At 42.1% G+C, this 12,747-nt stretch overlaps 1 pseudogene; it reads right to left on the bottom strand.

Annotated features, from left to right (window-relative positions):
* The window catches only part of LOC113837456, a 244,937-nt pseudogene that overhangs the window by 132,753 nt on the left and 99,437 nt on the right, over window positions 1-12,747 (bottom strand).

Raw genomic sequence — 12,747 nt, 5'->3', positions numbered from 1 at the left:
CCCCCCACCCCACAGTGACACACTTCCTCTAACAAGGTCATACCCACTCCAACAGAGCCATATCTCCTTATAGTGCCCCTCCCTATGAGATTAGGGTGGCCAATTACATTAATACTACCATGGGGACCCTTCCATTTCCTTCTGGCTAGACGCCGCTGCAGACTGGGCCCAACTCTGACTTAAACTTGTCACACTTTCTTCACTTGCTGGGATAGAGTGGGCAGAATTAAAAAAAAAAAAAAAAAAAAAAAAAAACCTGACTTCTCCACTTGTGAATAGGATATCTGCAGAATTTCTCAGCCTCCAGTGGGACTGACCCCTAGTTACACCTGATAGGTACATACTTCTAAATTCATCTTCCCTCAGCTTCCTTCCCCTTCACTTCATGCACTCCCTCTTTCCCACAGAAACTTCCTGGGTTTACTCCCAAGTAAATAACTTGCAATCAAAATGTAGCCTCGGGGTCTATATCTGAGGGAACCAGACAGAGATCAGCATTGCTTTCAGACCCTGTACATTATACTCCCTTCTCCACAAATTGGAGCTGCTCATATCCAGGTGGTCCTGGGACACAAAAGGCCATACCTGTTTGCAAACCTGACCTTATAATAAATTGTATGCTGTCCTGGAAACAGCATGCGTTTGAAAAGCTCAGTCTTGCATGAACAGTGTCAGAGTTCACTCTGGCTCAGTCCTGCACAGCCTGGGGCTCCGCAATGTGGGTCAGTTGGTCTTCAATACTGGGTTCCCCTTAGTAAGCATCTTATATACCTGCTCACTAGACCAAGTTGACCCTCTATTCTGTTAACCATTCCATGCCCTAGAGGGCACAGAAATTACTCCACACAGCAGGCAACCAAACCAATATCTAGCTCATTTTCACAGAGCACCAGGTGAGTGGGCTTGCAGAAAGTGCATTACTTCCAGAAAGTGATGCTGGTGAATAGACTAGCAACAGCCAATTGGGTATGTAACTAAATCATTTGTCATCTACACTATGATAAATATGTAGATGAGAAGAAGAGTTGCATAGATAACGCCAAATCCTATCTCCATGGAAGGGCTCAATCTCATGTTCTGATTCACAAGTCAAATCTTTTCCATTTCAATCTCTTTCTTTCTCTGTGGCATAGGCCAAGGAGACCTCTACCTAGTTGTTGCCCAAAGCACAGCTGGCAAAATGGCTGCTGTCTAGTTACTGCTTCCTTCATCTCTGTGTAATTTTCTTATGACAATAGCATGCATTGCCGGAACTACTGGGAGTAGGTAGCATCTAGACACTATCTCACCTTTTAATGAAATTAAAACTATCCACCTGGTCAATTTCTCAAACTGTATTTGGATACTTCCTGTGATCAAAAGAAGCCAAATCTCTAAGTATCTCTTCTCATGTCAGGAATATTAATGTTTAATCACTTCTTTCATTTCTTTCCAAGAAATCATGTTATTCTTAAAATTATATATAAAACCCCTATGCTTCTAAATGCTGACGGTAAATCTAATAAATGAGTGGATAAATAAATAAGACTGAGAATAACATACCTTCAGTGTAAGTAGGCTCTGGATTTGCCTCCTGAAGCTTCTGATTGTGCAGGATTTATTTGTCCTACAATCTGCCGACATTCCTTGGTGTTTCAGACTCTCTTGTCTTCCCACTAATACTTCCCTTGGACTGGAATTTCTTCACTCTCCTCTCAAGGTATCTAACACCTCTTTCAACCTTTTGTTAGTGATGTGTTATTTGTGAACGTGCAGTTTGTCTTCTCTTCTCCCATCAAACTGTCAATAATTCTTCCTCTGTAATAATATTTACCTTGCATAAATATTATCCACCATGTTTAATAACCATATAGTTTTGGGGGGAGAAGGAATTTTGAGTTCTTGTACTTATTACTAAGCATCAAGACTTTGTCCTGTCCAATTCAACATATACATATTCCCAACACCTGGTGGAACCTGGTATCAGGCAGAATATACGGTACATAATATGTATTTACTGGATAAAGGATGAGGGGAATGAATGAATGGGGAAAATGATTTCTTAAACAAACCATGAGTTAGGTTCTTCCGCAGCTAAATACCCTGTATAGAACCTAGTCATTGTGACTAGCATGTGTCTGTCTGCAGATATGTTTCATTGAATCTGTGTAAACAGTCTGCAACACCCTTCCATGCTGTCCCAACTGCTCCCACATACTGTTTTCACTGTCTACTTGTTCATATGCTCTATCTAGCCCAGCGGTTCTTTGATGGGGATGATTTTGAAACCCAAAGACTCTTTGACAACATCTGGAGATCATGACAATGGAGTATGCATCTAGTGGGTAAAGAAAGGCCAGGGCTGCTGCTGAAACTGGTGTTCAAAGGCTGCCACACAGCCAAGCAGCAGAGAGCTTGAAAGGTTAACCAACCAAACCTTACTTAGTGGTGTTCACGGTTGTCGCTGAAATGGCTCTCATCCAAAGAACATTTACCAAATGGCAGTAATTAATGGGTCCAGGTGATGCAGAATGAGACTCAGAGTAAGTGGCAGATATAATGAATTGGGCCTGAATGTCGTCAAGGGAAATCTGTCAACACCCTGAACTGAGCTTGCTCTTTCTGTAGCTCACAGGATCTCAAGACTTCAGATTGCTTTGTATTTTGTGTGATTGCTGATGACCTTTTAAGATGAATTTGACTTCAACTGTGCAGTTGATGCCAAAGAAACAAATGGGTTCTATTTTCCCCTATAATTTTAATGTGGATCATAGCATTTTCCTCTATAAAAGATGACACTTTCTGTCTAGCTTGTACAGAAAACACCATCATTATGATCGTAATAACTACCTTTTACTGCTCGAAGTTGAATTCTGTCCCCTAAGGAGATATGTTGGCATCTCAACCCCCAGGTGCCTGTGAATGAGATCCCATTTGGAAACAGACTCTTCATATAAGTCATCAAATTAAACTGAGGTCACACTTGACAACAATTCTATTATAAGTAAGGAGAACACTCCAGGCACAGGGGCACCTAGAAAAAGGTGTCAAGCAATGACAGGGGTGGAAATAGAGAACTCACTCCCCACACATTGTCCTCTGACTTCCTCATACATGTTGTGGCATGGGCAGGTGTGTGCACCCACCCTTATACAAAATAATAAAATTTTAATTAGAAAAAAACAAGGGGGGAGAGATGATGGTTCAGTGGCTTCCAAGTGGTGGTGGACCATGCCTTTAATCCCAACACTTGGGAGGAAGAGTCAGGCAGATCTCTGTGAGTTCAAGACCAGCCTGGTCTATAAGAACTAGTTCCAGGACAGGGTCCAACACTACACAAGGAAACCCTGTCTCAAAAAACAAAGAAAAAAACAAGAGGGTCTTCGTTCCTGAAGCCCCCAGAAGAAACATGGTCCTACTGTGCTTTGGTTTTAGAAGTTAGTAAGTTGGAGTGTATCTTCAGGCCTGTAGCTCTGCTTTGAGAAACGCAGTGAGTAATAGAAGAGTTGATTCACTGCCATAGGATGACATTTCATGGCTAATGCCCTCCATACAGTTATTGTTTTTAGTTTTAAAACAATACTGTGAATTAGATTCTATTATTTGGCTTATTCTACTGATGACAGAATATGGTCATCTACTCAAAATCGAACAGACAGAACATATCAAAGTCAAGATTAGGACCCAAGACCAGGGAGATAGCTCAGTCAGTTTAATGCTTGTCATGCAAGTATGCAAACTTGAGTTTCATCCCTATCAACCACCCTGGTCAGGGTGCTACATTTTATAATCCTAAGGCTGGGGAGACACATAGAGGGGGATCCATAGGCTAGCTGGCCAGCCAGCCTAGCCAAATTAGTGAACCCCAAGTCCCAATGAGAAACCCTGCCTCAAAAAAATAAGTAGGTCACTCTTCCCCTCATGAACCTATACATACATGCATGCGTACTGCAAAGACACACATACATACACACACTTTTTTTTTTTAATTAGGACTCATTTTTTTCTGGTTGAAAACAATGATGTCAGTACCTATACCACTGGCCACTTCCAAAATGGAAGGATAGCTGGTGCTCAGCAGGGGTGGGCAGTATAGAGAACAAGGGATAAAAGTGTTCAAGTCCGAGTTCCAACTCTGTCACTTTCTAGTTAGGTGACTTGGGACACAGTGGAACTTAGGTTTCTTCATTTTCATACTAAAGAATAACAAAGTGACAGAACTCAGTGACTCAAGCTTATCAGTAAGGCTGAGCACTTGATACAGAGGCAGGTTTCCGAGTGGCCTCAAATGGGCTGTGGTAGCTTTATTTTCAGATCACAATTTGCAAAGGTACCACCGTGTAGAAACACCACAGCCCTGGAAGATGTACTTCATCTGTCTTGAGTAATTTTCTACCCTGCTTCTGTGAATACCCAAATTCATTCCCAGTACAGCAATGAACCACTGTGTACTCACCGGCCCAGATCTGTGTGTGAGGAATCGAGAAGGCCTCAGAAGATCACCACGTTTTCAACAGGTGACTGTGGATTTCCAGCTGTCTGGGAAACATGAGAGTTGGAGTGAGTTTATCTCAACAGATGCTCTGTGCCTTCTTGCGGCTAAAATCACAATTTTTGTTCTCTAGCTTCCTAGGTACAATGTTATAACTTGAGGAATTTTAGCTCTCTCTCTCTCTCTCTCTCTCTCTCTCTCTCTCTCTCACACACACACACAACACCACACACACACACACCGGGTGGAGAAGAGGGAGAGAAAGAGAGAGAGAGGGAGAGAGAGAGGAGAGAGAGAGAGAGAGAGAGAGAGAGAGAGAGAGAGAGAGAGAGAGAGATCTTCATTGTTGCTAAAAGCACTTGGATACCATATCATAAAATGTGACAAGAAACTTACTAATTCATATGATCCAACCACCCCCAAAACAGACACTTCACTCTTAGAGAGGGGAGATTGGATTTCCATGCTATACATAAATAGATCCTTCTTGAAAGAGAGAAGAAACCGAACCCTAGAAATCCATTTAATTCTCTAAAATCCAACCTTCAGGTCAAATACTTCTTATGTGAGGAAACGTGAGTAAGTTTGAGGGACGATGAGAAATATCTCAGTAAGGATGCACTTTCTGGGGAGATTCAGAATGAAGGTCCATTAACTCCTTCATAACCTTCTTAATCTTAAAATAATAATATTGTCTATAGCATGAAGTCCATATAAAGATGAAATCTAATAAGATATAAAAGAATTTTATTCAGTCCAATTACATATACCCACTAGTAGTCATTCTTGTATTTATTTTCATCTTGCTACGTAGTGAAGGACTTGAATGTGCTCCATTGCATGGAATGAAAACAGACAACTTTCTACAGATTTTGATACTCTAGATACATGGTCCATAATTTTTCCATATTTTTAGAACAAACAAGGATGATAATTATATAATTCTGTACAGAAAAGAAATCTGAGAGACCCAAGGGATATACAGACAGCCTAGAGAACAGGTCCAACTCTATGTCCTCTGCAGAAGTGAAGAGAACATTCCAGGAGAACACTGTGATTCAGAAGAGGATGGAAGACAAATGAGAGGAGAGCTCATTTCAGTCAGAGACTTCCCACTCTGGGAGATCATATGACTGAGAACAGACCTCAGAAGTAGAGGAGAAGATAAGGGATAAGCCAGAAATAACACGATGTGAATCACCGGTAACGCTCTGGAAATGCACCCCAGGGATGGAAGACTGTGTCAGACTGGCTGACGTGGAGACTTGAAGAAGGCAGGACAGTTTCTAGATGAGGAATGTGGGAAGCAGAGCCTCTACCAACGTCAAGAGGAAAATGGGAAGTGACAAAGTTAAGAACGTATGGAAGATCAGTTGGTGACACCATAAATGTAGGGAACTTAGGGATCAGAAAACACCTCTGAGAAATAGGTCGTCTAATGAAGGGTTATACAAGGCACGTTGAAGAGTTTACCCTCAAGACCATGGGAGGCCTACAAAGTGACATGTCAGTCAAGTTGCATCATCATATCTTCACACGAGGAGGATTGGTTTAAGAGAAATGTAGAGGATAGGGCTAGGACTTGAAATACAATTGGTGGAAACATTGAAGGTGATTTTGGCTTGGATGCCAATAATGATGATGAGTGGAGAGAAGTTTCAGTGCTCAAAGTTATACAAGCGGCAAACTCTTAAGACTCAATAGATAGCAAAATACGATACAGTAAGAGGTCTTCAACTCTCAAACTTCTACTTTCAATTCACATCCTGAGTTTTCTACTCATCTTCTTCATTGGAGACGTGTCAAATGAAGAACTAGAATTATTGATCTTGTTTTGTAGATAGAAAGCCAGAATGGAAGACATTTAAATATTCTCCTTCACTGAGAATGCCATAGTAACTTATGGGCTGTTTTCTAATGAGAGAGCACCTCTGCCTTCTATAATTGAGATGAACTAGCTGTTCAGCACATTTTAAAAATTCGTCTTGGTGTACAGGGGGACTGTGTCTTAGCCACTGTTCCATGGCTGTGAGGAGACACCATGACCAAGGCAACTCTTATAAAAGAAAGCATTTAGTTGGAGGCTTGCACAAAGTTTCAGAGGCTTAGTCCGTCATCATCGTGGCATGGAGCATGGAAGCAACATGCATGATGGGAGGGAAGCATGATGCCAGAGAAGTAGCTAAGAGCCAAAAGAGAGACTCTGACCTTGGCATGGGCTTTTGAAACCTTAAAGCCCACCCTCCTTTCCCTCTCTCTGTAGGCTCTCACAAAGATGACCAGACACCACCATGCATCTAGACAGGAAGACCCTCTTTGGTAGCTTTGTCAAGAGAACAATCTTGTTTTTGTTGTTTTGTTTTGTTTTTGTTTTTCAAGGCAGAATCTCTATGTGTACCTCTGGCTGTTCTGGAACTCACTCTGTAGACCAGGCTGGCCTTGAACTCATAGAGATCCCCCTACCTCTGCCTCCCTAGTGCTGGGAGTAAAGGTGTGCTCCACCACCCAACTTGAACAATCTTCTCTTTAACCATTCAAAACCACCCCCTGCCCCCGTCATACTCAAGACCCCATGTGTTGTATTGCGTTCCTTTACTCCAGGGAACACTAGGTCAGCTCTTTGAAATGTGGTTATTGGACCCCCTGACTCTGCCTAAGTAAGATAATCTATGGAAGTAAAGGAGAGTTGAGCCTGGCTTGGCTTCCACACATTGCACACACTGTGCACCAGTCCCCACTCAGAGAAGTCTTCTCTCTGAGCCTCTAGATGCTGCAGTCTTCACAGATGCAGTGCTGGTCTCCAGAAGTGAAAGGGCATAGCTTCAGTCTCTTAGTTCACTCTGTGTCAGTGGCCAGCAGCGAACTCCAGGGGTGAGTGTTCTTGGCATGGATTTCACTAGCTTTTGATTTCTCAGCCAAATCTAAGATGAAAAGTGGCTTTTAAACACCCAGTTACACAACTGTAATTAAATAATCAAAGACTAAATAATTTAGGTCAGAAAAAAAAAACCATAATCAAAAGACAAGAGTGTTTTCACGTTCCCTCTCCTGCCCCCATACACATACATATCTATATATACACACAGGTACAAAAGGCCAGAATATGTGAAACTTTTGGTCAAGTTCTAGAAACTAAAAAAACGTTCAAATCTGCAAAAGTTAAAGATATCAACAGATGCAGAAAAGTATTATATTAAATCCAAAATGAAACCTAGTTTTTTTCACTCCTTGATATACAATAGCACTTCAATTTTCTCCATACAGTGATGTTTTGCTGTGGTCTAATGATCCCATTGAACAATGGGAAATCAACATATATGATTTCTTAAAGAATTGAGTACCCCACCAAAAAACAAATCTTATATTAACTAAAGGGATGAATAAACTTACAAGTGTAAATGCAAACATTCCCAACTCAAGGCAGTCAGGAGAGAAGACACCAGATGGAAATTGAATCCTCAGGTTCAGGATTTCTCAACCTGTTAGATTTACAAGCAGAAAATGCCAACAGATTCAGAAATCCTTTCTGGAACAGTCAGTTCCATCATTAATCCCCCTGCACAGATTACTGCACGGTGCTCAGACACATCTGCCAGGGTTGGATTTTCTCTTCTCTAGAGCCTCCTCAGCCATCAGGTGACTTAGCCATATGCACTAAGGACTTACACCAAGACATACACAGGGTCTTCCAAATGAAACACAAATATTTTAAGATCTAAAATTACCAACTACAAATGAATGAAGTCACATGACATTTGTCTTTCTGGGCCTGGAATAATTGTTTTCAGGCCCATCCATTTACCTGTGAATTTCATAATATTCTTTCTTTAAAGGCTGAATAGTTGCATATTCAACTATTCAATAATTCAAATATTCAACAGTGCATATTTATGCACTGTTGCATAAATGCACCACACTTTCATATCCATTTATCAGGTAATAGACATCTTGGTTATTTCCATTTCCTGGCTATGATGAATAAAGCAGCAATGAACACGGATGAACCAGTGTCTCTATAGTAGGATGTATAGTCCTCTGGACTTATTCCCCAAAGTGTTATAGATGGATCATGATAGGGAATGTACTACTGTGTATGTTCATCTTATTGATTATTGAATAAAGTACTTGTTTGGCCACTGAGACAGCAAGTTAGATGGGACTAGGAGTCAAAGAGGATTCTGAGAAATGTAGTAGAGAAGTGGTGATCCAGTCAGGAAGTGACATAGCAAGAAGACTCATAGTTAAGCAAGGAGAAAGAGGAAGTATTCCCCTTTTCCCCTTCACATCCTCCAGTGGCGGGATGTGAGCCACCACCAAGGAGGACGCCAATAAGGTGTCCGATAAGTCTTATAAAATATATAGATTTATGATAATTGAGACTGAGCTAACAGATGAGAAATCCAAGTCATTGGCCAAGCAGCTTTGTACCGAATACAAGTCTCTCTATGCATTAATTTGGGCTCTTACCCAGATGTTAACCCTGTGAACTACAAATAATGATTGGGGTAGTAAGCCATGTCCACTGGTACAATAGTGACACAAGTATTATGGGGGCAAGCACTTTTAGATTGGATTTAAATCTCACCCCACAAGACGAAACCCAAAATTAACACCAGTACTGGGGCCAAGAACCTGTGTAGACAGGTAATAGGTTCTAAGAGAAAATCTACTAATATTATTCTCTTAAATTGACAAACTATTAAGCCAATCTCTGTGAGTTTGAGGCCAGCCTGGTCTACAGAGTGAGATCCAAGACAGCCTCCAAAGCTACAGAGAAACCCTGTCTCAAAAAAAACAAAAACAAAAAAGCATTCAAACAAACAAACAAAAAAAAAAACGAATTATCATTATACTCACAAATTAGCATGTCTTTTAACTCTCATCAGAGAAGCTTCATTATTCAGTAGATGGTGATTAAAGGAGACCTATAACTAATTAGTCAAGGTGCAGAGAATAAGAGACTAAAGACTGCCTTTAATCCCAGCACTTGGGAGGCAGAGGCAGGCAGATCTCTGAGATTGAGCCCAGCCTGGTCTACAGAGCAAGTTCCAGGACAGCCAGGGCTACACAGAAAAACCCTGTATTAGACACACACACACACACACACACACACACACACACACAGAGAGAGAGAGAGAGAGAGAGAGAGAGAGAGAGAGAGAGAGAGAGAGAGAGACTATTTATCCCTAAATGGAATGTCTATGTCACGTCCCCTCCACCCATAGCTCGGGAATTATTAATAGAAAGGTTATGAGAGTGAGAGGCAGTGGACGACTATAATGAAACAATGTTTTCCAAACACAGAAGGGCTGCTGCACATCTGAACTCACAGCTGTCATTGCATGCATAAGATCTACCCAAGGTCCATCCAGAAAAAAAATCCCAGCGAGAGAGGGGAGGTGAACACAAAGCGCTATCTTCAGCTGAGGAGCTATTGGCAGTTGTTATCTGCTGGGACAGGGAGACTCAGTTTTCTTTAACTGTATAGCCCCTGGTTGGCCAGCAAAGCTCCAGCGAAAGGCCACATATCCAAGAATATACGGGCAGTACATTGGAGTTGATGGGCTTGAAAAATAGAAGGCTTGAAGTTGAGTGAGTAGAGCCGGGAGCTTAAAAGAAATATGACGCAAAGATGGGTGGGTAGGGATGGTGGTGGAAAGGGTAGAAGTTGAAGGAGAAGAGGAATAAGATAAAAAAATACATTGCATAAAATCCTCAAAGAAATGACACACACAAGGGTATTAAACATATATCAATGAACAGTTAAGGTGACTGCAAGATCAAAAGTCAGTGACAAGTTCTATGATCCAGTGCCGATAAAAGTTACAAGCTTCAAGAATAAACTTCTCTTCAAAGTCTTACTCCAGTCTTTTGAGGCTAGCATAAGTTATGTACATTTTCCGGGGTACATTGATATTTCAGAATAAGCTAATGCTGCAGGTTCCTGGCATTGGTGGTAGACAGTGGGAGGGCCCAAAATGTCATTGCTGACCCACATATGCTAGAAAGTGGACAGTGAGGCTGGGACGGAGCCACCAATACAGACTGAGTACTCAAGGGGACCAATGATCTTGATGTTCACCATGCCGCCGCGTTCTAGGTCTGTGATCTTCAGTATCTTGTTAGCAATGTCTGGATACATGGTGCTGCCATTAGACAGCACTGTGTTGATGCACAGGTCCTTACAGATACCCACTGCATGCTTCATGACAGAGTTGAATGTGTTCCCATGGACGCTGCAGGATTTCACACCAGGAAGGAGGGCTCGAAGAGAACTTCTTAACACTAGTCTCACTCATTGCTGTTGAAAATCACCCATTTGTCAAGTAGCTCTTATCTCTTCCCCAAGGAAGAAGAAGATACAACAATGGCCATTTCTTTATGGAAGTCTGGGGCAACGTAGTAAAGCTTCTTGATGTCTCACACACACACACACACACACACACACACACACACACACACACACACACTCCAGCTCAGCCATGTGGTAAAGCTAAATCCTCCCTCATTCAGCATCTTCATGAGATAGTATCTTAGTCCTAGCCAGCCATGTCCATGTGCAAGATAAAGTGGGGAAGGGATTAGCCCTTATAGATGGGCACTGTATTTGCAAATCATTCACCAGATTCCATGACAATGACAGTGGTGCACAAGGGTCATACAGAACAGTTCTGCCTGAGTGACCCTGTGTATGTCTAAGCTACTGAAGGTCTCAAACATGATTGGTGTCATCTTCTATATGTTAGCCTTGGGGTTCCATGGAGTCTGGCCCAACAGTACTGGGTGCTTCTTGGGGGGAACATGCACAGTTTGATTTAGAGGTTATGGTATCAGATATTCTCTGTGTGCCACCTCATTTATTGACAACACTGTGTTCAGTGGGGGTACATCAGGGTCAGGCTATCTTGCTTGCTCTTGGTCCCATTGCCCATGTAAAAGTCATTTTGGCTCAAGACCACCATGATGTTCTGGCACTGAGGACTCCCAACAATGGCAAGGAACACGTTTCTGGGAGTGTTGTCACCAGCAAAGCAAGCTTTGTTCATGCTAGAACCGCTGTCAACAGGCAGCATCATGATTTCTTCTTCCATTGCAGCTGAGGAGGATAGGCCATAAAGTAGCCGAGTGCAGACCAAAAAGGAAAGACTATTTAGTGTTTTGACAGAAATCAAGGGTGGATGAATTGGGAGCTAGAGTAAGGTCAGGTTTTTGTTTTACACATAAAATGTATTTCTTCAGAGTATGCATTGCCATGGAGAGCCTTTCTGTTTCTGCTGGTGAAGCTATTTGGGAGCTAACTAAAATGCAAATTTATTCATATCTCTCATGAGTGAGCTGAAAAAGAACTGAAATACTATGCAAACTTGGGTCCTCTGGGTGCTGTGGATAAAATACGACTCCCAGAAATCTGGATGGCAACCCTGCCACCACCTCCTCAGAGACATTATTGCTTCTTCAGTATCCATTGTACCCCAAATGCCATGTCTGTGGCATGCCTAGTTCTCCACTTGGACTTCTGATTCAGTTCCTGTTACGTATGTACCCAGGTCCCCAGCTGAGATGATAACTGAACTCGCTTGGTTCCTGCTGTTTGTCTTCCATCTTGATATCAAATACACGCCATTTTCAACATTGAAAACTGACCGTCTGATTCTCCTGTATCAACTGGGTGTCCCTCAGTTCAGTTCAATTTAAGTCAACAGTTCCATACTAACCATTCAAAGTTAAGCAGCCCCACAGGGCTAGGTCTAGGACACATTCCAACAAAAGCATCCCACTCCAGACTTCAGACACAGGTGGAGTTTCCAGACTACTGACACTTCTGTCTGCTTGACCAAAAAAAAGGGCGGGGGGGCTTCCCACAACATTGTCTTGATGTTTGAGAACTCACTAAAATATGCAGAACTCTGAAAAGCAGTCCTTTACTCCCCGGTGTATTGTTTTCTAAAATGAAAGGACTCAAGATTAACTAAATGAAAAAGGAAGCCTTGGTCCTCTGGATCTAACGGACAGATTCTCACCGCTCTGAACATACCATGGCTTCTCTTCCAGCCTGGCCTTCACTATTGCTCATTGGTCTTGACCATCTCTTAACGGTTTGCTTTACGCATTAATCCCAGCCCTCTTGTATTGTGATGAAAAGCAGGGTTAAGCCTGAGGCCAACCGTATTCCATTGCATTGGAGCCTTGGGGTGAAGAAAAATAGTCAGTCCAGGAGGCTACTCCTTATTAAGCCCCCGCCCCACCGCTCTATAGTATATAGGGATGTGATAACA

The sequence above is a fragment of the Cricetulus griseus genome, chromosome 10, assembly GCF_003668045.3.
Source record: "Cricetulus griseus strain 17A/GY chromosome 10, alternate assembly CriGri-PICRH-1.0, whole genome shotgun sequence".
Classification (NCBI taxonomy): domain Eukaryota; kingdom Metazoa; phylum Chordata; class Mammalia; order Rodentia; family Cricetidae; genus Cricetulus; species Cricetulus griseus.
This window is presented reverse-complemented; position numbering and strand designations above follow the sequence as displayed.